Here is a 26,052-nt window from a genome sequence, read left to right as displayed (position 1 = left end):
TTGCGAGTTGCATCGTCATCGAGAACATCTCCATGTACTTGGAAACATTTGCAATATATGTTACAATTACTGTTATTCATTTTTTTGATGGATATAAACTCTTTTCGGCTCATCAGTTGGAAACGACTTGAATGTATGATAACGAATTCTAAACCTTTCAATTTTTCTTTAATTCTTTAGTCGCCAATAATCCAAAACTTATAAGAAAGTGTTTTGTATAAAATGGGAATGTTTGAATGAATGAGTGATTATGGCTTAACGCCACATCGGCAATATTTTAGCCATATCGTGGCGAAGGAATGTTTGAGAAACCGTCTTTAATCCTTCTGCTTTTACGTGCTGTTTTGGCTAAAAATTTGGACGGTAAACCAGCAGGCAGCGCGTTTTTCTCATTATCAAACTTGCAAGGGCTGTCTGCATGTTGTGAGTACCATCCTCAGCAAGAACATCTCCATGTACTTGGAAACGTTTGCAATATATCTTACAATTATTTTTATCCATTTTTTGGGATTGATATAAACTTTTTTCGGCTCAATAATTGGAAACCACTTAAATGTTTGATAAAGAATTCTAAACCTTTTACCTTTTACCTTAATTGTTTGGTCGCCAATAATCTAAAACTGATGAAAACATCAATAATCAGCGGCCTCGGTAGCGCAGTGGGCAGCGCGTCAGTCTCATAATCAATAATGAACGGGCTATCTGAAGGTCGTGAGTTCGATCCTCACCCGGGGCAAGTGTTTTGCATGAAGTAGGAATGTTTGAGAAACCGTCTTCAATCATTCTGCTTTTACGTACTGTTTTGGCTTAAAATATAGACGGTAAACCAGCAGGCAGAGCATCCTTCCATAATCAAACTTGCAAGGGCTATCTGCGTGTTGTGAGTACGATCCTCAGCGAGAACATCTCGATGTACTTGGAAACATTTGCAATATATGTTACAATTACTTTTATCTATTTTTTTGATGGATATAAACTCTTTTCGGTTCATCAATTGGAAACGACTTAAATGTTTGATGAAAAATTCTAAACCTTTCACTTTTTACTTGAATTGTTTGGTCGCCAATAATTTAAAACTGATGAAAACAACAAAATTCAGAGGCCTCGGTAGCGCAGTAGGCAGCGCGTCAGTCTCATAATCACTAATCAACGGGCTATCTGAAGGTAGTGAGTTCGATCCTCACCCGGGGCAAGTGTTTTGTATAAAATAGGAATGATTAAGAAACCCTTTTTAATCCTTCTGCTTTTACGTACTGTTTTGGTTAAAAATTGAACTGTCTCTGATCTTCGTCGAGTGAAGACGTGTTGTTGAGAGCTCTGTTTACCTTGATTACAACAACAACGTGAGTGTACTTGTGTATATCTTTCTGATTTTTGAACTCTTACTGGACAAGCGGCTTACAGCAAGTGGTCTTCGTGTTGGACTGCTGTCTGGGCAGTTGGAAAATGTGCAGGCCCGTGCGGTTTAGCCTTGCGAGGAAGCCGGAAATGACACTGTCTGATGCCACGATGTCATGCCGCCCTCATTGACTCTCTGTCTGAACTGATTGACATTTAGTCTGAACTCTTGTGTTTTCAAAAGAACTGTTTCAAGGAAATTTTTTTTGTTCGTGTTTCTACGTTAGGAGCACACAATAAGCTAGTGGCGAAGGAAAGTATTATTGTGGGTGACACAGTATGGTCGATTACGCCGGGCAGTTCTGTTTACTTGAATTTAACAGTACACCGTGCGCGGGACGAAATGTCAGACAATACCAATGGAGAGGCGTTAAAGCCGTACGAAGAGTGCCTTAGCGTTGTCAAACCCAAGTTTTCTGTTGCGGACTTGTCGCACGTCAGGAGAGGTATATGAGTGTTTAGAGTTCGGTACCAGAAGACATGTTACGTGCCGAATTTCATTAACTTTGGGGGTTGCGTGGTGATGTTTACATACCACGGACAATCATATGAATGCAGGAAATGTGGCCAAAAAAACCACAAGCTGGCCCAGTGCCAAGCAGCGTGGTGTAATAACTGCAACGGGTTTTTCACCTCATAAAAAGCCCCATACCGAATGTAATTGTATCCGGGCCTGTGGATCATTGGAACACCCTATTAATGAATGTTGTGCACGTGTGTGGTCCTACCCGCGAGAGTTAAAAATGGCAGCCAGAACATATCACTAGTGAACAGCGTTATTGCGAATGAAGTTGAGGACGTTGACGTTGATGGTGTAGACGTTGACGTCAATTCGGCGTAAGACGTCACTGATTCTGAAGACGAGGATGTCAACCAGTCTATGAGCTAAGAAGTTATTGATGGCGTCATGCTGGAAGATGACGTCACACAGGAGAAAACCAACGTGTGAGGAGGCGTCCAGTATATGTGTTAATGGCGAACCTGTGTGTAATCAAGGGAACAAGGGTGAAGTGTATGCCGAAGTTCACGAGGTATGGTCTTCAGCGACAGGGAAGATGAAAAAGGCAAAACTGGAAAGGAGCAGTGTTCCTGACGAAGAGGTGAGCCCAGCTGATATGGACGACAGCATTTGCACGGCTCCGTCAGATGAGGTCGTTCATGAAGGCATAGAGGATTCACCAGTCGAGATGAACCCTACTCCGTCCCAAGACAACGACCCCGTGTTACTGGAACAAAGGTAACGAAAATCGAAGGCGGTAGAAGGCGGTTAGAGGAAAAGAAAATTATTTGGACTGATTGGACAGGAATTTGTGCATAAATAATCATGAACAATGGCTATGTACGAGCATATATTTTTATTCTCCATTACGTCAGTTCGCAGCTTAATTCGATTTGGATCTTTGAATAAAAATGGTCTGCGAGATGTTAACAGGCAAGAGCAGGTGAACATATTTGTATTAGAGTATGATATTGATATCCTGTTTTTGCAAGAAAAAGTTTTGAAAGTTGAAATCAATAACACTGCCCTCAATCTTGTGTGTGTGTGTGTACGCTCCTAACCGTTGTAGAGAAAGAAAAGACCAATTTAGACTCCTTGCTGTGTGGTAGTGAGGTACTTGAATTAGGGACAGACAATTTTGTTGAGAATAATGTATTGGTTAAATGTGGCAATAACGCACATGCTAGAATCAATTGTCTTCATGAAAATTGTCTTTTTAAAGAAAGATTTTGGTGTTTTTGATGTATTTAGGAAAATAAACCCTGATAAGAAATGATATTCTTTGTCGAGTGGCCAGACAGCTAGCCGAATTGATCGATTTTAATTACCTACAGCTGTTCAAAATTATGTAACGTCATCTGATCTTTTGCATGTGTCTTTCTCTGATCACTCGTGTGTATATTTTGATGTATGCTTCAAAGATGTAATTACCTGGGGTCCTTTATACTGGAAATGTAATGTGTCTGCTCTAGGAGACCCGGACTTGACTGTTAAAATCCGGAATGTGTTCAATAATCTTTTTCCTAATTTGAATAATGTAAACCAGATGGAGTTAATTAATAACTAGGATCAGTTTAAGTGTAAATGTAAGGGAGGTTATCCGTACACACTGTAGTGTTGTTTCCGCTAGGAGAAAGGGTAAATTAGCGGATTTGGAGAAGGAACTGAATGTTTTAAAGGAAGACCCTGTTAATAACGCTGTGGGAATTAAAAAGGTAAAGAGAGCAATAATTGCTCTGCACAAGACAGCCCGTGATGGGGCGGTAATTAGATCCAAGGCTGTGTATTTTGACCGGAGTGAAAAACCGACGAGATACTTTGTAAAGCGAGATGTTGGCAGTGCGAAAAAGAAAATGATTAAACATATCAAATGTTATACTTATTTATTTATTTGATTGGTGTTTTACGCCGTACTCAAGAATATTTCACTTATACGACGGCACCCAGCATTATGGTGGGTGGAAACCGGGCACAGCCCGGGGGAAACCCACGACCATCCGCAGGTTGCTGGCAGAGCTTCCCACTTACGGCCGGAGAGGAAGCCAGCATGATCTGGACTTGAACTCACAGCGACCGCATTGGTGAGAGGCTCCTGGGTCACTACGCTGCGCTAGCGCGCTAACCGACTGAGCCCCGGTTCAAATGTTATAAGGAAGGCTCAAAAGCCCATACAGGTCAAAGTGATATTGTTGATTGTATTCGCTCTTATTACAAAGATTTGTATTCAAAAGGAAGTATGAATTACCGGATATGTCGAAGAATTCCAGAGATTCATGTGAAGGTATACTAACTGAAGAAGAATTATATTTTGCTGTAAAGCCTATGTCTAAATATCGCTCTCTTGGTAGTGATGGCCTTCCGGTGGAATTTTATGTTTAATTAGTCTTCTTTGTAAGGACCCTGACAAGTCAGACCATTTTAAAAACAGGAGACCATTTAGCTTGTTGAATGTTGACTACAAAATATCTCCAAAGCCTTATGTAATCTGATGAAATCTGTCATCGATACCATTGTTGCACAGGACAAAACCTGTGGGATCCCGGGTAGGAGAATATTTGACAATTTACACTTGCTAAGGAATACGTATGATTTTGTCGAACAAAAAGACCTTAAGGCTTGTTTTATTAATTTGGATCAGGAGAAAGCCTTAGATCGAGTAGACTGGTCGGTTTTATTTAAATGTTTGGAAAAGTACATTTTTGGTTCAAAATTTTGTAGATGGGTGAAAATGTTATATATAGATATATCTAGCAAAGTGACTGTAAATGAGCATTTGTCCGACTCCTTCAACTCATATCGAAGTGTCCGCCAAGGCTGTGCTCTTTCTCTGTTATTGTATGTATTGTCCCTCGAACCATTTATTGCGGCTGTTCCAAATGATTTGTCAGTTAATGGAGTAACTATGCCTGGAACTGACAAACAGGTGAAGGTGTCCGCCTTTGCAGTAGATTCAGCTATCATTGTTTCTCAAAAGAAACAAACCGGGTGAAGGGCTTGTGCCCAGTGATAACAGGTATGTCTAGGCCGGTGTCTTTTATGCCTGTGAGCAAGCAAAGCAGAACATTGTCTGTGGCTATCTCAACCAGAAGTAATGTGTCATTTACTACGGCGGTCCAGAGGGATTTTATTGGATTTCTGTCAAGTGTGATTAATACTAAATCTGAGCTGATCACTTTTCAGAAGAACTATTTGAAGAACTGTTTTTACGTGCGGGTTTCTACCTTGGCTGGGCATAACGGCCTTGTGAATAAAGGAAGCTTTGTTATGGATGGAGCAACTTGGATTGTCGTTCCAGCCTCATCTGTATACCTTAACTTGATCGCCCACTGGGCCTCTGGACGCATACTGTTACGACCCAAACTGCCTGTATTATAAAGAGATGGCTTGTTCGAAATACACGACAGTTTAGCCGCACAAAAAAGTAACCAAAACCAGCAGATTTTATTTTACAACAATTTATTAGCTTAACAAGAACAGATAATAAGACTTAAACAAATATTAAGGTAGGCCCCCTACTTAAGTTTAACAAGAAAGGATAGCAGTATCTATACAAATACTAAGGTACTTACGGTGTCAAGTCCAAACGGACGCATATATTCCACAATATATATATACCACACAGGCATAAATGCTCAGAGGCAAATTCACAAGATGGAAAATCCACAGTATAACTGAGGGTATGACGAAATATACACAAAATTCCACAGACAGGGTCCGTGTACTAATAAGCACTGTGTATACAAGAGCACAAATTAAACATACAAGTTCAGACTGAACAAGTGCTCGGTGGAGATAGGATATAACAAAGCCAGAGGCTATAGAGACACCAAAATTCAGCACAAAAGGCCTACTAAAGTAATACAAAGCGAAAGCATCCAAACTCTCAATAATTCTCCTTTCTTCGATCTCTCTTCTCTCCCTCTCTCGTAGGTCTTATATAGCCTGGTGGAATTGTCCAGAATAAGAAAATTCCTGAACACTTGATGTAAACAAACAGGCACCGAACTGAGCGCATTCTGGAATATTCTAAGGTAGAGGCAGACAGCACTCCCTGAACTTAGCATATGTAAACAGTGGCAAGCTATATTAAGAAACTGACGACAGTCGTGCACATAACAATACGTTGAAGCCCGAGCACAGCAATTACCACTTGCATGGTCCATCGAGGCACGCATTCGACACGCGCGTGTCCAATCCTCCACAGTGTGAGGATCATCATGGGGGGAGAACCCGCACCATCGCACCATAAGACACAGCATTCCATGGCTTTATGCCCATTTTGTCCACACTTTCTACATTCGTAGATTTGCCCAGAATATGTAAACATCACACCCCAGGTAAATAAAGTTCTGCATTACTTTACTGCGTTTTGTGGCACCTGAACCGATATACTCGACTACAAGTTCGTACGCCCGCAAATTCCTCTGTGGATATTTTCAGTAATTTCACAGTATGACAGATGAACAGAGGTATACGGTTCCGAGAATTGAACTCAGATCGCCGGATTAAAAGTCCAGAGTACAAACCATTACACCATGGAAACAGGTGAACATCACGTGTTAAACTAATGTCTCTAGCAATGGCCAACTCTAGCTAAAGGTGTTTCATGGTTACCGGCATGTACTTTCGCTCTTTCTCCCTACGGATGTGAGGTAATCTTGGGGAGGTCTTTGTGGTAATAAAATCTTTGAAACGTTTGGGACCCGATGAAGTATGCGCCTATAACCTATTTCCTCACCAACTCAAAACCTAATTAATTGATTACACGGACAATGTTGATAATACAAAGAAAAGAAGAGAGACAAAATCCAGATAATTAGAAATACATGTAAGTTGACAACACGCTAGAACCAACCGCGAAACCATTCTCCGAATATTACCACAGCTATTTGGCATAGACCAAAATAGCTTATGTTATCTAAGGGAGATAACTGTTCTATATGAATGAAATTATAGTTACTCCCCTTGTTCCGTAGAAATGCTGAGAGTTATGACCCTTGTCAATATACCGAAAGGCTTTTCTAAATAAGCCAACAGGGATAGGTTTGTGTGGTTAAATTAGGGGATATTATCTCCAGAATTATGACACTGTTTACCAAAAATTCCCAAATAATAAAGTATTGTTTACAAAGCATGGTTACCGTTCTGTCGTAAGAGAAAAAAATTTAACGGATGGGTTCTGAAAGGTTACGAATTTGGTGGATAAGTTTTGATTCATGTCATATCTTGCAGTTCAGCAACATGTTAAGCAAAAATGGCGGACCGTGTTCTCATGCACTCTTTCTGTGTGTGAGAAGTTGTAAGTTGTTAACCGTGAGGTATAAAATTGCATGTTGGGTCAGGAAAATGCCGAAGTCCAAAAGCAAATCGAAGAATGCAGCTCCCTCGGGTTCTGGTACATCCAAAAGCCGTAAAGCGCCCCCCCCCCCCCCCTGCCAGTATGAAGGAAGTCACGATGATGTAAGCCTAGTGGATCATGGACAGGAAACATCCGAGAATGATTGGATGGTCCAGAGGGACATATGTCAAAGTTTATGCCAAACTGCCAGTCCCACCCAGGCCCCTGAGCTTGAAACAGGTTACAAACAACCCTGTTAGTGTCATGTCCTGTAACGCACCTAGTCTGGGATTACATGTGACTGGAACGAGTTCAAGAAAAGTTATATCACACATAACTTCCATCTCAGCCCAAGCAGCTGGCCATGGGTAAAATACCCACTCTTCCTGAAAAATTGCCTCACATCCTAATTCAGTAGACCCCGCACTGTCAGTATACAATTTCAGAACCGATTCAGACGACCAAACATCACTCGAAAAATACACTGTTCTATTAAAGCAGTCCAGAAAATGTGACCACATCTGCATGTCGGAACGAAGCTCTTCGCCAGTTCGAATAAAATGGTACGGTTTACTCACTCGACTTGTGGCGTCATGAAAACGTCTAATGAATGCTCTTCCTGGCCGAATGGCTTTGCAAAAGAAATTTAGTTTGCCCGTCAACGATTGCATTTTACGTAAGGTTACTTTCTTACGAGTTAAAAATTCACCCAAAAGGCTTGACAATTCTTCATGTTTTTTGGCAGGAAACCGCACATGCATTGGAACAGTGTCAATTTCGAACCCCAGGAATGTGAGGGTCGTTGAAGGACTAACTGTCTTTTCGGAAGCTAAAGGGACTCCTAGTTCAAAACACAGTCTTTCAAATGTTGACATGATATTTTCATATATATTCGTACCTGCAGCTCCAGCAAAAATAAAATCATCTAGGTAGTGATCCATGGTGTTTTCATTTTCGGTATGTACCGTTAGCCAGTGTAAGAAAGATGAACATGTTTCAAAACCCGACACGAAATGGCACAACCCAGTGGCAAACATTTGTCGATGAAATAGTTACCCTGTAACTGCACGCCGAGTAAATCAAAATCTCTTGGATAAACGGGTAGTAACCTAAAGGCAGATTTGACATCCATTTTACCAATCAGTGCCCCTCGACCTAACCCAGCTATTATTTCTAAAACCTTGTCAAATGAAGTGTAATTTACAGAACACATTTCTGGATCTATAAAATCATTAACACTGTCTGAAGATGGAAATGAAAGGTGAGTAATGAGCCTCCAGCCCCCGTCCGATTTAGGAACCAACCCAATTGGAGACACTCTCCAATTTAGACATCCAAAATGCTTGGCCTCCTCAACTGCAGCTCATTGTTTCATACATAGCTCTTTTGTGAATACGAGGTCTAACTTACTCTACAGCAAGGTCGTACAGATGTAAGTTAGAAGGGCAAGTGGATTACACATCAGATTTTGTGGTCTCCAAATTAATACAGGGAATGAAACGTATTCACCATAGCCCGGACAGCAGACTACCTATCACCAAAGAAATCTTGCAGAAAGTTATTCGCGTGTTGCCGAGTGTTTGTGCTAATAAGTATGGGTCAACCTTGTTCACAGCTGCTTTTTCTTTGGCGTATTTTGCATTTCTTAGGGTCGGAGAGTTTGTGGTATCTAGGAGAAAGCCTAATTATCAGGTTATCAGTCGGCCTGATATTCATTTGGACACAAAGGCAGAGACTCTAATTCTAAATATCCGCTGTTCTAAGACTGATCAAACAGGCAAAGGTATAACAATCAAAGTAGACAAGCAAGCGGGAAATCCTCGTATTTGTCCCTTCAAAAGCATGGGAACATATCTTTCACACCGATCATACATCCAGGGCCCTATGTTTTGTCACTTCAGTGGTGCCCCACTCACTCGGTATCAGTTTTCTGCAATACTTCAATACTTGTAAATTTGGAATTAAAAATGTTGAAATTGGACCTCTGCACCGCCCAGGGTCAATACCGGTACTATTACTGATTATGAGCTGAACTTTGATTTTGTCGATGTGAATTTTAAATTTAAAGTTTTAAAGTTTGACCTCTGCACCGCCCGGGGTCAATACTGATGATGAGATAACTATGACTTTGTTGGTCATGTGAACTTTGATATTGAACTGTTGTTTGAATGCTTGATTTGAGGCTTGTCTTGTCGACAGCCCGACTTAAAATGATTGGACCGCTGCACCGCCCAGGGTCAAGACTCATAACAACTAGCCATGGACATATCATGCCAATTTTTAAAATAAAAGAAAAAGTAAAATTTAAACATATTTATGGTTTTTGTCTTTATCTTTTCTGAGATAATTTTTTTTTTGAAAAGATGGCCTGTCTAGTCGAAAAAAGTCAACCATAAATACGTGTTCCTGAAATATTATGTCGCAGCGTGCACACCAAATACTAAACTGAAGAACACACACGACATACACCATCACCCTTCTAACTTCCTGGTTAAAGGTGGAATTGAATACCTTGGTAAATTAATGTTTCCGAGTCCATATTTGCTAGGTAGTTCGCATACAAATTAAATATCCGGTTAAAGTCTTTCTCACACATCCTGAACGACCTTACACTGTACAAACAGATGTTGCCAACTTCCAGGCAAGGAGCAAAAAAACACACGTCATCGGTGGCTACATTTCCCCTAAGAAGTTTTTCCTTAACGGGCAAAATGTCATGAACCAACTTGTAACTGAAGTTGACCAAATTGTGATCTACGAATTGATAAAAAACAGTTTTCCATATTCTAACCCAGTCCAAATGCGGCATAGACATCATTGCTCTTGGACTGTGTACTATTTTTGTTACAAAATATTCATAAATACACCTGCTTGAACACAAGGTTACAGGTTGCTCTACACCTGTGGTAAATTCCCTCCAGGTGCTCAGGGCCAGTCTCTTAAAAGGTGGAATGTTGACGGAATGTATGACATTGGAACGACAGAATTGCCGACAAACATGCCTTGAGGGTAAACCTACCCAATAGATGGCAAAGTATTCCATTCCGCTGTTGTTCCAGGAATTAATTTTAAAAGATGCCGAGTAACAGGTGCTTTTATTTTACATTCTATATTATGTACGTTTAGACCTCCACTTCCTATTTTATTATGAACGACAGCTCTCTTCAAACTTTCGGGCTAGTTATCCCACAAAAATCTGAACACAGTTTGGGAACATTGATTGACACATTTAGGCGGCAACATAGTACACTGTGCAGAAAACCATAAGACAGCTAAAGCAACTGTATTAATTAAGACAGACCTCTCCCGTGGGGTCAAATATCTTCCATTCCATGCTGGTACATGTTTCTTTACCTTACTTAAAACACGCTCAGAAATGAGTTCTGTTTGATCTGGTCCAAAACATACTCCACAAATCTTTGAGTTTGTAGTGATGTTAAGCCCACCACTGTGCACGTTAGTTTGGTCCCAGTTACCAATGGGAAGAACTAATTTACTAACTAGTTTCTAATGGCCGGTATAAAGGGTTCTAAGGACAAAACATATAATAATGGTGACAAAGAACAACCCTGTCGGACACCTCGACTCAGTTTAAATTCTTCTGTTATGTGCCCGTTCACAATAACATTACTTGTAATATCAGTATATAATAATTGTACCCACTTACAAAAGTCGGGTCCGAAGTTAAATTTCTCTAAACATTTGAACAAAAATGACCAGTCTACTCTGTCAAAGGCTTTCTCCTGGTCTAAGTTAAGAAAGCATCCTTTTAAATCTTTTTGTTCAACATAATCACATGTATTTCGTAATAAGTGAAGGCTGTCAAAAATACTTCGGCCTGGTATTCCACATGTCTGATTTTGAAGTACAATTGTATCGATCACATTTTTTAACCGATTGCACAAAGCTTTAGAAACAATCTTATAATCTACATTTAGTAAGCTAACTGGCCTCCAGTTTATTATGCCTTCGGCATTGTCGGGGTCCTTACATAATAGTGTGATTAACCCAGAACACCGGAATGAATTAATCTACCCAAGTCAATACTTTTTACTGCAAAAAACAACTCCTGTTCAGTCATAAGGTCTTGGCAGGTAGTTTTACAATCTTCATTTAACATCTGAAGCGATGACAAGAATTCTTCTTGAATGGGGGAGTCAGTATCTTGTTCAGTATACAATTTCATATAATATGAGCTTATACACTTAGCAATACCTTCGTGAGATTCATGGGATATTGAAGAATCACTATGACAAGTAATACTTTTGATCATCTTCTTTCTGCCCCTACCAACCTCTCGTCTAATGAAATATTTCGTTGGCTTTTCTCCCTGATCAAAATGAACAGCTTTAGCACGGATAACCGCTCCCGCATGATTCGACTTATAAAAGGCATTTAGAGTCTTTTTCACATTGTCAATACGCTAATGACTGGTTAATGTTAATGACTGGACTAGATTTTAACGCATTTAATTCTTGTTCAAGTTCAAACAAATCATCTGTTCACAGATTTCTCCTTACAGTAACTCCGAATCCTGTCTGTACATTCCCTTTTAAACGTCTCCTATCTGTCTATTAGATCTGCATGACCAGTTGTACAGACAGCGAAAATATCATGGAAGACGGATTTAATATTATCAACAAGCTCGGTGTCATTTAACACAGAAGTATTACACTTCCAGTAGAACGGCCCCATGAAATTACATCTTCAAAAGAAATATCAAACAACAAACACCAATGATTAGAAAAGGACACATGTACAGCATCACACTCGGTTACATACTTAAACACAGCGTTAGGGATATAAAATCTATCCAATCTACTGACACACTGGCGCCTAGACCACGTGTAACAATTCTTATTCGGATGCAGTTTCCTAAAAATATCACAAATACCAAAATCTCTCTTCAAATTATTAATTTCGTCTAGGCCATCATTCTTTCCATTAGTGGCACAGCCAGCTCTATCTAATACAATGCTCTTGACACAATTAAAATCCCCACCCATAATAACCAACTCACTGCCTTGCACCACATTATCTAAATTAGAAATAAATTTTTTTCTTTCCGTCGGATTATTAGGGTAATATACGCAAACAAGGTTTAAAGCATAATGTTGAGTTCCACCTTAAGGCTTATGTACCGACCGCTAGGACACCCTTGTACTTTCCGTATAATGCAATCTACCGTATACCTAATAATTATTCCCACCCCAAGAATTTGATTTCACCCATACGCCCACCTTGCATCGCTCGGGATCTGCAAATATTTAGTGTCATTATAGTTTTCGAAATGTGTTTGCTGTAAGAATAGTTCATCAATTCCTTTATCAAAAACAAATTGCTTAATATGTTCTTGTTTCGACGGATCCCGTAAACCATTAACGTTTAATGTATTTATTTATTTGATTGGTGTTTTACACCGTACTCAAGAATATTTTACTTATACGACGGTGGGCCAGCATTATCGTTTAGAAAAAACCGGGCAGAGCCCGGGGGAAACCATTCACGCTAAAAGTCGCAAAACGAATATTATTTAAGCTCATTATACAAATGAGTGAAGGTAGAGGGTGCTTACCCATTGTGGAAAAATGAGTCTAATTACACTACAACTCATTTGTCTCTTTTCATTCGCTGCCTCGCACGAGAAGCAAGCGATTTTCTTTTCCCGTATTCCAGAAGCATGGTGTCCCTCTCCTGAGATGGAGTCGGTGTCATACAGTCTGACGACTGATCAGCATCAACACCAACATAATCAGTAGGATGGGAACTGGGCGGGACAGATGAGGCTGCCTCTTCGGCTGTACTGCCATTGTCCAACTTAGCTCGCTTTTCCTCGACTGGGACTGGTGAACGCACGTCGGGAGCGTGCACGTCAGCCACGACCACATTCTTCACCCTCGCGATAGCTGATGACGTTTCATTATTACCAACATCCACCTCTTCGGTGTTCTTAGTACTCTCCTGCTCGTCCATCTCCTTGTCAGACCGGTTGTCGTCGCTGACGTCATCATTGCCCCTTCGTCACCATTTCCGTCCAATTCGTCTTAGTTCTCCTCGCTGTCCTGAACCAGTTCCATAGCAGGTGGGTTGAATGGGTCTTCATCGTCGCTGACGTCAACATCAACGTCATCTTGTTTTACAGCGTCTTCTTTATTATACTGGCGCATAGTCGGTAGGTTCCCCTTAAACCCACATTGCTCTCGCACAACAGTCACTGACCGTATGAAACATTCGGCATGGACCTGTACAGTCCTTCTCTGTATGAGGATGCTCATGGAGGGAGAAACCGTCGCAGTTAGAACACCACAGTGCCCTACACTGCCGGCTTGTGTGATTTTTGGCCACACTTCCGCCATTCACAGGTCTGCCTGGGGTAAGAAAATATCCCAATATCACCACCGAAATTAATAAAATTTGGTACATAACGAACTTTGTGACACCTTAAATCTGTAAATCCTAATACCTGTCTGAACATGTGAGAGCTCCGGGTCTGAAAATGTGGATTCCGTCACACCCAGGCATTCACCATGGGGTTTCAATAGTATCCTCGGATATTTCATCTGGTACCCAGTGGGCCGTCAGATTCAGGTAAAATGACGACGATGGCATAATAGACCACGTCGTCCCATTTATAACAACATTGGATTTACTCACTAGGGCATTATGCCCAGCCACTATAGACACGCGGAGATAGAAGTGTTTCTTTAAATAATTCTTCTGAAAACTTATTAGCTCTGTCTTGATATTTAACACACTTGACAGAAAAGGAAGTCCCTCTGGACAGCCGTAGAAAATGCCGGGGTGCTTCGTGTAGAGACACAGACAAATTTCTGCTTGGCCTGTTTACAGGCAAAAAAGACATGGGCTTGGACATACCTGATCCAACGGGGCACACGCCCTTCACCAAACAGTAATCACTGGCCAAATTTAAGCTCTGTGGGCACCAAGTTCACCAAAAAATCAGTCTGAAAATACAAGCGTTATTGTTGCACAAATGTGTAAACAGCAGAAAATCACCGACACGTCCGTTGCCTTCGTTGTCTAGCCAAACGGAACAATTTCAAAACTCGCATATGTTTGAAAACACTAAATTAGGTTTCACCGAGATTTGAACTCGGATTACTGAATTCAGAGTCCAGAGTGCGAACCATTACACAATGGAACCAGATGAAGACCATTCGGCAAACTAATGTCTTTAGCAAGGAACGCCTCTGTCTAAAGCAGTTTCCTGCAGACCGGCATGTCCTTTTGCCTTTTCTCCCTACGGATGTCAAATAATCTTGAGGAGGTGGCCTAATAATATTTGTCGTAATAAAATCTTTAAATAATTTTTGGCGACCCAGACAATTAATCGCCTATTAGCTGACAAACTGAAAACTTATTCCAAAAATAATTGATCACCTGGTCAATGTTGATAATATAGGGAAAAGAAGAGAGAAAAAGCTCAAATATTTGAAAAAAGATGTAATTTGACAACATGCTAAAATCAACCGCGAAACCATGCTTACACAGTCTTCAGGGATGTGAGAAAGGTTTAGTCAAGGCATGACATTTTCAGAAATTTCGCAGTACAATAGTTGCCATATTGCGAAAATTAGATAAAAAGGTTCCACCGAGATTTGAACACGGATCGCTGGATTCAAAGTCCAGAATCCTAACCATTAGTCCTGATGCATTTTGTGGGCTTAAAATATCACGACACGCGTCATACCGTGGGCTAAAATTATATATTATGCAAACCAGCAATTAAACATGTTGCAAGTAGCACCACAACGCAACCATTACGCCGGAAGACTTCAGAAATTCACAGGGACATTGTCAAAAGTTTAATACCATTTTTTAAAACACCAAAACTAGATTCAGAGTCAAGAGTGCTAACCATTACACCAAGGAAACAGTTGAACACTATTTGGCAAACTAATGTCTCTAGCAATGAATGCCTCTTTCTAAAGCAATTTCCTGCTGACCGGCATGTCCTTTCACCCTTTCTCTCTACGGATGTGAAGTAATCTCTAGGAGGTGACCTAAAAATACCTTTTAGGTGACAAACGGAAAACTTCTTCAAAAAAGCTTTGCATGGCATGACATTTTTAGAAATTTCCCAGTATAATAGTTGCCATGTTGCAAAAATTAGATAAAAAGAGGCAAATGTTCCACCGAGATTTGAACCGGGATCGCTGGATTAAAAGTCAAGAGTACTAACCATAGAACCCGATGCAATTTGCCGGGCTAAAATAGCACAATGACACGCTTCATACCGTGGGCTAACATTATGTATTATGTAAACCAGTAATTAAACATGTTGCAACTAACACCACAATGCAGTCATTTTTATTTTGAGAAAATAATAATTTATTCACAGTTTAACAAGGCACATACAAGATGACTGCAAACAAAATCATGTCACAAAGTAGCATTTAAAACACGATATCACAGACAGTTTAATCTGCTTTTGTGAACATATATCCAGCAATTTTAGCGAACACACAAGCAAAAAATTTGCAGAACACATTACTTTTTTCTGGCCAAGTTAGGATTCGTAACCTCCTGCGAGCAAAGTAGACGTGATAAGCACTACACCGCAGAACCAATACGTTTTTTGTGTTTATAGCTTACCCATGAGAAATCGATATGTTCCAGATGGAGACCACAAGCAAAACGTGGCAAGATTTTTTTTAATGAGAAGTAATTTATTCACATTATTCAACACAACAGATTGATACAGTACAATTTACAATATTACGTATATTTTTAAACATAGTCCATTTTAAAAATACAATATCACAGATTTAGAATGGTGTAAGAAAAAATCACAAATTACATTGGCATAAAGATCAACTTGTCATCTTTACAAATAGTGCTTTCCTGCACCAAAATCAAGTAAAACTGCACGCATCAAGTCGCAGGAAATTGACATGAACCCTTGTGCGTATCATGTTTTTAGCGGCGGCTACAATGTTGGTGACATCTCTTTGCTTTTCATTAAATATAACGTCATTCCTTCCACACCAAATACAAAACTGAAGCACACTGATTATATATACGGTTACGCTCTTTACATCCTCACTGACGCTACCGTCAAGTAACGTGAACATCAATGTTCTCTTATCTAGACTGGGTAGAAACCCAGAGTACAAGATAAAAGCGCGACTGAATTCACTGAAAACATCTTGAACTATTCTGCATTGAACAAATAAATGATGCTGCGTCTCAGAGCCAGCACAAAAAAACACACAAATCATCAGTTGCCACATGTCGCAATAATAATCGCTGTTTTACAGATAAAATATCATGTACCAATTTAGAGCAAAAATTGTGGTCCAGAAATGTATGAAACACATTTTCCCAAATAATATCCCAGCTTAACTGCGGCGAAGCTAACATAACGCATAAATAAATTTGTTGCAGTACATAACACTTGGTAGCTGTTGACCGCAATATAACTCCTTCCAAGCACTAATGCCAAACCTATAAAATGGTGGCACATTTTCTGAGTGAGGAATGTTTGGTCTAGCAAATTCTGGACAAACGGATCTTAGGGATAAATCTAATCAGTAAACCGCAAAATATTTCCAGTCAGCGGCTGTTCCATAGATCAACTTTAGGATGTGACGAATAGCCAAATCTTTAGTTTTACACTCAACATGGTGCACATGTAATCCCCCGCATGAGTATTTGTTATGAACCACGTCTCTCTTTAAACTTTCAGGTTTGTTGTCCCATAGAAATTCGAACGCAGTACGTGAACACAATGTTGTACATTTCGTTGGTAATAACATACACTGGGCCGTAAACCACAACACTGCAAGAGCTACAGTATTGATAAGTACTGAGCGACCTCTTAGGGTAGGATGACTACCATTCCAAGACACGATTCTTTACTTTGCCTAAGATATGCTCAGAGTTCAAGTTTGCGCTCTCTTTCCCGAAATGAACACTACATATTTTTGCGTTCTTCACCATCTTAATGCCGACATCAGATGTGGCGTTTGTTTTCCGCTTGCCAATCTTTAGTGCTACAGTTTTTGACAAATTTGATTTTGCTCCTAACGCCCTACCGTACTTCTCGGCCAAATCTAGGACGAACGACAATGACTTTTCTTTGACAGTATTGCCGTCGTGTCATCTGCAAATGCAGACACCTTCGCTTCTTTTTCCGCTCTTTTTTGCGGATCAAAAATCAAGGCCTCATCATCGCTGTCAGAGGGCACATCGCCGTCAACGTTTAAAACGTCAACATCCTCATAACCAATTTGTTGATCGACTTTGCTCGTTGGCTCTCGCAAAATGTCACTGACTTCACTTTTAACGCGAGTTACGACGCCGTCCTAGCGCATCATTCGCTCATTGTATGTTGAGAGAACCACACCTTCGACACGCTTCTCCGCAATCTTTTTCCATATGTGGAGCATCATGAGGAGAAAATCTATCACAGTTTGTACACCACACAGACCTACAATCGGCAGCCTTGTGCCTTTTTGGGACACATTTCCGGCACTCGTACGTCTGACCCGGGTAGGTGAACATGATAACTAATTATTAAAGTTCGGGACATACCGAACTTTGTGACACCTAAATCGATATATCCTAATCCTTTTTCGCACATGGGACAAGTCCGAATCGGAAAATTTAGGAAAACTAATCAGCTCAGATTTAATGTTAATCACACTTGACAGAAATCCAATAAAGTCCCTCTGGACCGCCGTAGTAAATGTTACACTACTTCTGGTTGAGATAGCCACAGACAATGTTCTGCTTAGCTTGCTCACAGGCATAAAAAAAACACCGGCTAGGCATACCTGGTATCCCTGGACACTAGCCCTCCACCCGATTTGAGAATCTGGCCAAAAGTCAGTCCTTATCGTCCAGAAATCTCCGTAAAAATCCACAAAAACACTGGTGTTAATGTACAATTCGTAAACAACAAAGCTCGCAAAAACATGTCTGACCACCTTCATAGTCACAGCCGTACTAAAACTAATGTCCCTAGTAATGACCGCATATGTCTAAAGCAGTTTCCTGCTTACCTGCATGTAATTTCGCCAACCTTTAGAAGATGGCCTAAAAATGTTTGCCGTAAAAAATCTTTAAAAATTGTTGCGACGCAGACAATTAATCGCCTATTAGCTGACAGATTCAAAACTAAGTCAAAAAATAATTGATATACCTGGTCAATGTTGATAATATAAAAAAAAGAAGCGAGAAATAGCCAAAACAATAGAAAATAGATGTAATTTGACAACTTGCTAGAATCAAACACGAAACCAAGCTGACAGTGTTTTAAGGGATGTGCAATAGGTTTAGACTTTGCATAACATGACATTTTCAGAAATTTCCCAGTATAATGGTTGCCATATTGCAAATATTAAATAAAAAGAGGGAAAGGTGTGTCCTTTCACACTTTTTCCTTACAGATGTGATGTAATCATGAGGAGGTGGCCTATTAATGTTTGTTGTAATAAAATCCTTAAACATTCTTCAGACCCAGACAATTAAGCGCCCGTTAGATAATTAAATGAAAACTGATACAAAAAAAATGGATTATCTGGTCAGTGTCAATAATATACAGAAAAGAAAGGAGAAAAAACCCAAATAGTTGAAAACAAATGTAATTTGACAACATACTAAGGCCAACCGCCAGACCACGCTAACACCGTCTTTCGGGATGTACAAAAGGTTTAGGTAAAAAATGAGACTTAAAGAAGCAAAGGTTCCACCGAGATTTGAACTCGGATCGCTGGATTCAAAGTCCAGAGTGCTAACCATTAGTCCATGGAACCTCATGTAATTTGTTGTGCTAAACTAGCACAATGACACGCTTCATACCGTGGGCTAAAATTATATATTATACAAACCAGCAATTAAACACATTGCAACTAACACCACCATTCAGTCATAAACCAGGAAAACATCAGAAATTCACCGGGACAATTTCAAAAATCTCATAAGGTTGTTTAAAAAATCTGAATTAGGTTCCACCGAGATTTGAACTCGGATCGCTGGATTCAGAGTCCAGAGTGCTAACCATTACACCATGGAACCATGTGAACACTCGTTAGCAAACTAATGCCTCTATTAATGAATGCCTCTGTCTAAAGCAGTTTACTGCTGACCGGCATATCTTTTCACCCCTTCTTTTTACGGATGTAAATAATCGTTAAGAGGTGACCTAAAAATGTTAGTCGTAATAAATTGTTTGAAACTTATGCCACCCGGTATAGTATACGCCTTTTTGTTGACAAACTGAAAGCTTAAAAAAACAAAATTTGATATACCTGGTCAATGTTGATAATATAAAGAAAAGAAGCGAGAAATAGCCAAAAAAATTGAAAATAGATGTAATTTGACAACATGCTAGAATCAAACACGAAACCAAGCTGACAGTGTTTTAAGGGATGTGCAATAGGTTTAGACTTTGCATAACATGACATTTTCAGAAATTTCCCAGTATAATGGTTGCCATATTGCAAAAATCAAATAAAAAGAGGGAAAGGTGTGTCCTTTCACCCTTTTTCCTTACGGATGTGATGTAATCATGAGGAGGTGGCCTATTAATGTTTGTTGTAATAAAATCTTTGAACATTCTTCAGGCCCAGACAATTAAGTGCTCGTTAGATGATTAAATAAAAACTGATTCAAAAAAATGGATTATCTGGTCAGTGTTGATAATATAAAGAAAAGAAAGGAGAAAAAACCCAAATAGTTGAAAACAAATGTAATTTGACAACACACTAAAGCCAACCGCCAGACCATGGTAACACTGTCCTTGGGGATGTGCAAAAGGTTTAGGTAAAAAATTAAATTTAAAGAAGCAAAGGTTTCACCGAGATTTGAACTAAGATCACCGAGATTTGAACTCAGATCGAAGTCCAGAGTGCTAACCATTACACCATGGAACCTCATGTAACTTTTTGTGCTAAACTAGCACAATGACACGCTTCATACCGTGGGCTAAAATTCTATATTAAACAAACCAGCAATTAAACATATTGCAACTAACACCACCATGCAGTCATAAACCAGGAAAACATCAGAAATTCACCGGAACAATTTCAAAAATCTCATAAGGTTGTTTAAAAACACTAAATTAGGTTCCACCGAGATTTGAACTCGGATCGCTGGATTCAGAGTCCAGAGTGCTAACCATTACACCATTACACCATGGAACCAGGTGAAAACCAGTTAGCAACCTAATGTCTCTAGCAATGAACGCCTCTGTCTAAAGCAGTTTACTGCTGACCGCATGTCTTTTCACCCTTTCATTTGACGGATGTAAATAATTTTTAAGAGGTGACCTAAAATTGTTTGTCGTAATAAAATGTTTGAAACTTATGCCACCCGGTATAGTATACGCCTTTTTGTTGGCAAACTGAAAGCTTAATAAAAAAAATTGATATACCTGGTCAATGTTGATAATAGAAAGAAAAGAAGTGAGCAATAGCCAAAAAAATTGAAAATAGATGTAATTTGACAACTTGCTAGAATCAAACACGAAACCAAGCTGACAGTGTTTTAAGGGATGTGCAATAGGTTTAGACTTTGCATGGCTTGACATTTTCAGAAATTTCCCAGCATAATGGTTGCCATATTGCAAAAATTAAATAAAAAGAGGGAAAGGTGTGTCCTTTCACAGTTTTTCCTTACGGATGTGATGTAATCATGAGGAGGTGGCCTATTAATGTTTGTTGTAATAAAATCCTTAAACATTCTTCAGACCCAGACAATTAAGCGCTCGTTAGATGATTAAATGAAAACTGATACAAAAAAAATGGATTATCTGGTCAGTGTCAATAATATACAGAAAAGAAAGGAGAAAAAACCCAAATAGTTGAAAACAAATGTAATTTGACAACATACTAAGGCCAACCGCCAGACCACGCTAACACCGTCTTTCGGGATGTACAAAAGGTTTAGGTAAAAAATTAAATTTAAAGAAGCAAAGGTTCCACCGAGATTTGAACTCGGATCGCTGAATTCAAAGTCCAGAGTGCTAACCATTACACCATGGAACCTCATGTAAACTAGCACAATGATACGCTTCATACCGTGGGCTAAAATTATATATTATACAAACCAGCAATTAAACACATTGCAACTAACGCCACCATGCAGTCATAAACCAGGAAAACATCAGAAATTCACTAGCACAATTTCAAAAATCTCATAGGGTTGTTTAAAAACACTAAGTTAGGTTCCACCGAGATTTGAACTCGGATCGCTGGATTCAGAGTCCAAAGTGCTAACCATTACACCATGGAACCAGGTGAACACCAGTTAGCAAACTAATGTCTCCAGCAATGAACGCCTCTGTCTAAAGCAGTTTACAGCTGACCGGCATATCTTTTCACCCCTTCTTTTTACGGATGTAAATAATCGTTAAGAGGTGACCTAAAAATGTTAGTCGTAATAAATTGTTTGAAACTTATGCCACCCGGTATAGTATACGCCTTTTTGTTGACAAACTGAAAGCTTAGTTCAAAAAAAAAATTGATATACCTGGTCAATGTTGATAATATAAAGAAAAGAAGCGAGAGATAGCCATAAGAATTGAAAATAGATGTAATTTGACAACTTGCTAGAATCAAACACGAAACCAAGCTGACAGTGTTTTAAGGGATTTGCAATAGGTTTAGACTTTCCATGGCATGACATTTTCAGAAATTTCCCAGTATAATGGTTGCCATATTGCAAAAATCAAATAAAAAGAGGGAAAGGTGTGTCCTTCCACACTTTTTCCTTACGGATGTGATGTAATCATGAGGAGGTGGCCTATTAATGTTTGTCGTAATAAAATCTTTGAACATTCTTCAGACCCAGACAATTAAGTGCTCGTTAGATGATTAAATGAAAACTGATTCAAAAAATGGATTATCTGGTCAGTGTTAATATAAAGAAAAGAAAGGAGAAAAAACCCAAATAGTTGAAAACAAATGTAATTTGACAACACACTAAAGCCAACCGCCAGACCATGGTAACACTGTCCTTGGGGATGTGCAAAAGGTTTAGGTAAAAAATTAAATTTAAAGAAGCAAAGGTTTCACCGAGATTTGAACTCAGATCGCTGAATTCAAAGTCCAGAGTGCTACCCATTACACCATGGAACTAAACGGAATTGTGTTGCTAAACTAGCACAATGACACGCTTCATACCGTGGGCTAAAATTATATATTATACAAACCAGGAATTTTTTTTTTTTTGAAAATTGTTGAATTTATTCCCAGATTGTCATCAAATACACAAGATTTCACAATACCCGGCTGTCACAAACTTTTGAAATCACAAGGCAGTCTTAATAAAAATAAAATATCACAGAAAAAATGACTGCTTTGTGAATGGAACAATTGCACATTAGCTGCTCATTTAAATAAATACACTAATTTATCATTCCCTAATGTACAGAAGACTTTGTTTAAACACCAGATTTTCTCGAAAGATGGCCTATTTGACAACATACTAAAATCATCCGCCAGACCATGCTAACACTGTCTTCGGGGATGTGCAAAAGGTTTAGTTAAAAAATTAAATTTAAAGCAGCAAATGTTCCACCGAGATTTGAACTCGGATCGCTGGATTCAAAGTCCAGAGTGCTAACCATTACACCATGGAACCTAATGTAATTTGTAGTGCTAAACTAGCACAATGACACGCTTCATACCGTGGGCTAAAATTATATATTATACAAACCAGCAATTAAACATATTGGGCCGAATTCATAAAAGTCGTTTAAGGTGTGTGCAGTTAAAACGCGCTTATCTTTTACACGGAGGATAAAACACTATTGTCCGCGGACAGCTAAACGACTGTCTAAACGATAAGTCAGGAGCTTCGATGATCATCCGTTTAGCTGTCCGCGGATTACTTGTGAATGAATGTCTGTCGTCTCATTGTTCTGTACAGTATGCGTGGTGTAAGACGTCATAAAAGTAAATATAATACAAATAGACAACGGGAGTGAAACATACTCAAACAGCGCCAACAGTGTGATGTTTGAAATATGGTCACACTAAACAGACGATGCCACGCTGAATGTACTGTGCATTTCCAATTCATCCAAAATGTCAGGGAAGAAGAGAGGGGAAAATTTTTCCTATGAGCAGCGAATGGGTCTCATTGAGGTAATTAAGGTCGACCACACTGTCGTAGAAGATAAGAGTTGTGACATATCGGCTAACAGAAAGAAGTAGGCAGCATGGGAGAAAATCTCCAAAGAAATGTCTGCTAATTTTCCCGAGCGACCAAAATCGTCTGCGAATGATCTACGAGAGTTGTGGAGGAGGATGAAAACAAAGGCAAAAGGGATGGTTCGAGCGAAAAAAATCGATCTGCACATAACTGGTGGTGGAGCGGCTGATGTTGGTGAACTTGGCCCTGAAATCATGGCTATCTTGGCAATCACCTTGGCGATCTGGAGCAAATACATAACGATGTAGAAGATGATGCAATGCCAATGTTTGAAGAATTGGCACAAACACAAACAGACATTTTAATATTACAGCATCGACTAGTACGGCGGACTTACAAGAAAGGTATTTCAAAACTTTTCATCGCAATGTGGTATCTTGATAGTACAGTGATTATTACAGCTTTTATTTTCTGACTTATCCAGCAACGGTTGTATGCCTCATAGAACTGTCTGCAGTATAATTTTCATTGTAAACCGGACCTTATGAGCAGATTGTATGGTGAATCAGGAAGGAAAAAATATTCCAAAGTGTTTAATTCCGAACAATAAATGGGCACCATAGCAGGTTTTTCTTCTTAAAACATTGTTATTTATTCTTTAAATAATCAAAGTATATATATCATTGTTCTATTACAGGGCAAATCGAGAATATTCCGAGAACATTTCTTCTGCCGAAGAACACGAGGAACTAGAAGGTCGTGGCGCCCTTGAAATAACGCAGAATACCCAACCATCCAAGCCTACCCTCATATCAACTGGGTAAGATGTGTTTCTAAAAGGGTTGCACTTCGCACTTGAGCTGCTGTAATCTACATTGTTCATATGTATTCCTTATTGCACTTTTCAGGAAAAAAAAGACATCCTCAACAGCTACACGTAATGAGTCGGGACCGGTACTGCAGAAGACGACTGAAGTATTGTCTTACCTAAAAGAGGAATATAAAGCAAAGATGGCGTTGATTGAACTTCAAAAAGAGGCAACAATATGCAAACGAAAAGCCTACGAAGCGAAATCTGATTACTACAAAGAAAAACTTAGACGCAAGCGTATTGATTTGTAAAATGATTTCTATCTTTGAATTAAATAAGACATTGTCCAGAAACTGTTTGCTTTGTTTTGCTCACTGATTGAAATGTTGCACAACGAATCTCTATCGAAATAGGTTGCCTCGTAAGTCCGCTTCAACCGCGTTCAGTGGTCGAATTGGTTCTTCAAGGTTTTGTCTCGGCAGGTCTGGCTCAGGTCTGGCTTGCAGAGGATCATGTCGTCGTCTTGCCAGGTTATGTAAGCAGGCAGTTGCAACTATAATACTTGTTTTGACTTATGTGAGGGAACGTTATTATTTTAGTGTCGTCAGAAAATGTTCTACTTCACACCCGACTAAACCACCGTATTATAATGGATTCTACTTTGAAACAATTTTAGAACTCCTTTCATTCAGGAAAATATTAAGCAAAAACGGATAATATTTTTTCAATGATTTCCAACCAGTTTCTGCGGACAAATCGTTTATTGTGGTTTTGTGAAATAGACTGACATTGCATTTACTTACTGAACACCTCAGATGCATTCCCTTGGAAATGCATGGAAATCTTTTCTTCCAAATCCCAAATGCTCTTTCAATCACTCCCCTTGTTCTTCTCTGAGCAGTATTGTAACGAATCTCTGCTGGTGTCATCGGATTGCGAATAGGAGTGAGCATGACTTGGCGACACGTGTACGCTGGATCCCCAAGCAAAATACCTTGGCATTCTCCTGTCTGGAATTTACGGAATAGTTCCGACTCCTCAAATACCCGAGAGTCATGTGCTGAACCATACCATCTGGCAACAACGTTCGTGAAGATAAGTTGATGGTCACACACAAGCTGACAGTTGAGGCTGTAATATCCCTTCCTGTTTATAAACCGTAAAGCATCCCTGCCACCAGGATTTACAATTGCTACATGGGAGCCACCGATAGCGCCAATAACACCAGGGAAATGCGTAATCTCATAAAACCCCTGTGCAACTACTCGTCTTTCTTGCAGTGTGTCGGGGAAATGAATAAACTGCCTTTCCTGGCACAAATCGCGGCAGTGACACGATCAATAGCCCTGCAACACGACGCTTGTGACACTCCACACATGTCCCCAACATCCATCTGAAACGATGCTCTCGCATAGAATCGTAATGCAACTGTCAACTGTTGAAGAGGAGTTAGTGCATGATCCCTCCTGGTTGCGGGCAGCAGGTCATCTTGTAATAAATTCAACAGCCAACGAAACGATTCTTTAAAGATCCTGTAACGTCTGATGAATTTTGTATCATCATATTTCTCTAAGGGATTTATTCTATTCTCCAAAACCCTGACGGCATGCCCATGATCACGGCGCATCTGTATCTCTTCCCCTGCCTCGTCCTGAGCAAACTCTAACACTGCTAGGGCATCCATGTCAGCACCGTTCTGCACTAAACTTAGAGCGATTCCCTATGTAAAGTACTTAGTCGGAGCAGTTAAACATACCCCTCACTGACCATTACATTCCTTTGTTGTTTAGACGCGTGTGGTTAAATATTGATCGGGTGTCATTTAATCACATTTTGTGAATCGGCGACTAAGATTAAATAGGCGATGATGGCATGATTAGTGCT

At 39.6% G+C, this 26,052-nt stretch overlaps 7 non-coding genes across 7 annotated transcripts; 2 read left to right on the top strand and 5 right to left on the bottom strand.

Moving 5' to 3' along the window:
- Positions 1-645: 645 nt before the first annotated feature.
- Trnam-cau (transfer RNA methionine (anticodon CAU)) lies at positions 646-736 on the top strand. The gene is given in 2 exon segments: positions 646-682; positions 701-736. It is a non-coding gene; the product is annotated as a tRNA-Met (tRNA).
- Positions 737-1,101: 365 nt separating this feature from the next.
- On the top strand, positions 1,102-1,192 carry Trnam-cau (transfer RNA methionine (anticodon CAU)). The gene is given in 2 exon segments: positions 1,102-1,138; positions 1,157-1,192. It is a non-coding gene; the product is annotated as a tRNA-Met (tRNA).
- Positions 1,193-19,205: 18,013 nt separating this feature from the next.
- Trnaq-cug (transfer RNA glutamine (anticodon CUG)) lies at positions 19,206-19,277 on the bottom strand. The gene has a single exon. It is a non-coding gene; the product is annotated as a tRNA-Gln (tRNA).
- A 1,047-nt stretch (positions 19,278-20,324) lies between these two features.
- On the bottom strand, positions 20,325-20,393 carry Trnaq-cug (transfer RNA glutamine (anticodon CUG)). The gene has a single exon. It is a non-coding gene; the product is annotated as a tRNA-Gln (tRNA).
- A 782-nt stretch (positions 20,394-21,175) lies between these two features.
- On the bottom strand, positions 21,176-21,247 carry Trnaq-uug (transfer RNA glutamine (anticodon UUG)). The gene has a single exon. It is a non-coding gene; the product is annotated as a tRNA-Gln (tRNA).
- A 177-nt stretch (positions 21,248-21,424) lies between these two features.
- Positions 21,425-21,496, bottom strand: Trnaq-cug (transfer RNA glutamine (anticodon CUG)). Its single transcript has one exon. It is a non-coding gene; the product is annotated as a tRNA-Gln (tRNA).
- A 1,276-nt stretch (positions 21,497-22,772) lies between these two features.
- Trnaq-uug (transfer RNA glutamine (anticodon UUG)) lies at positions 22,773-22,844 on the bottom strand. Its single transcript has one exon. It is a non-coding gene; the product is annotated as a tRNA-Gln (tRNA).
- Between the last annotated feature and the right edge of the window lie 3,208 nt (positions 22,845-26,052).

The sequence above is a fragment of the Liolophura sinensis genome, chromosome 12 (assembly GCF_032854445.1).
Source record: "Liolophura sinensis isolate JHLJ2023 chromosome 12, CUHK_Ljap_v2, whole genome shotgun sequence".
NCBI classification, from domain to species: Eukaryota; Metazoa; Mollusca; class Polyplacophora; order Chitonida; family Chitonidae; genus Liolophura; species Liolophura sinensis.
Note: the sequence above shows the minus strand (reverse complement) of the source record. Positions and strands in the feature narration are given on the sequence as shown.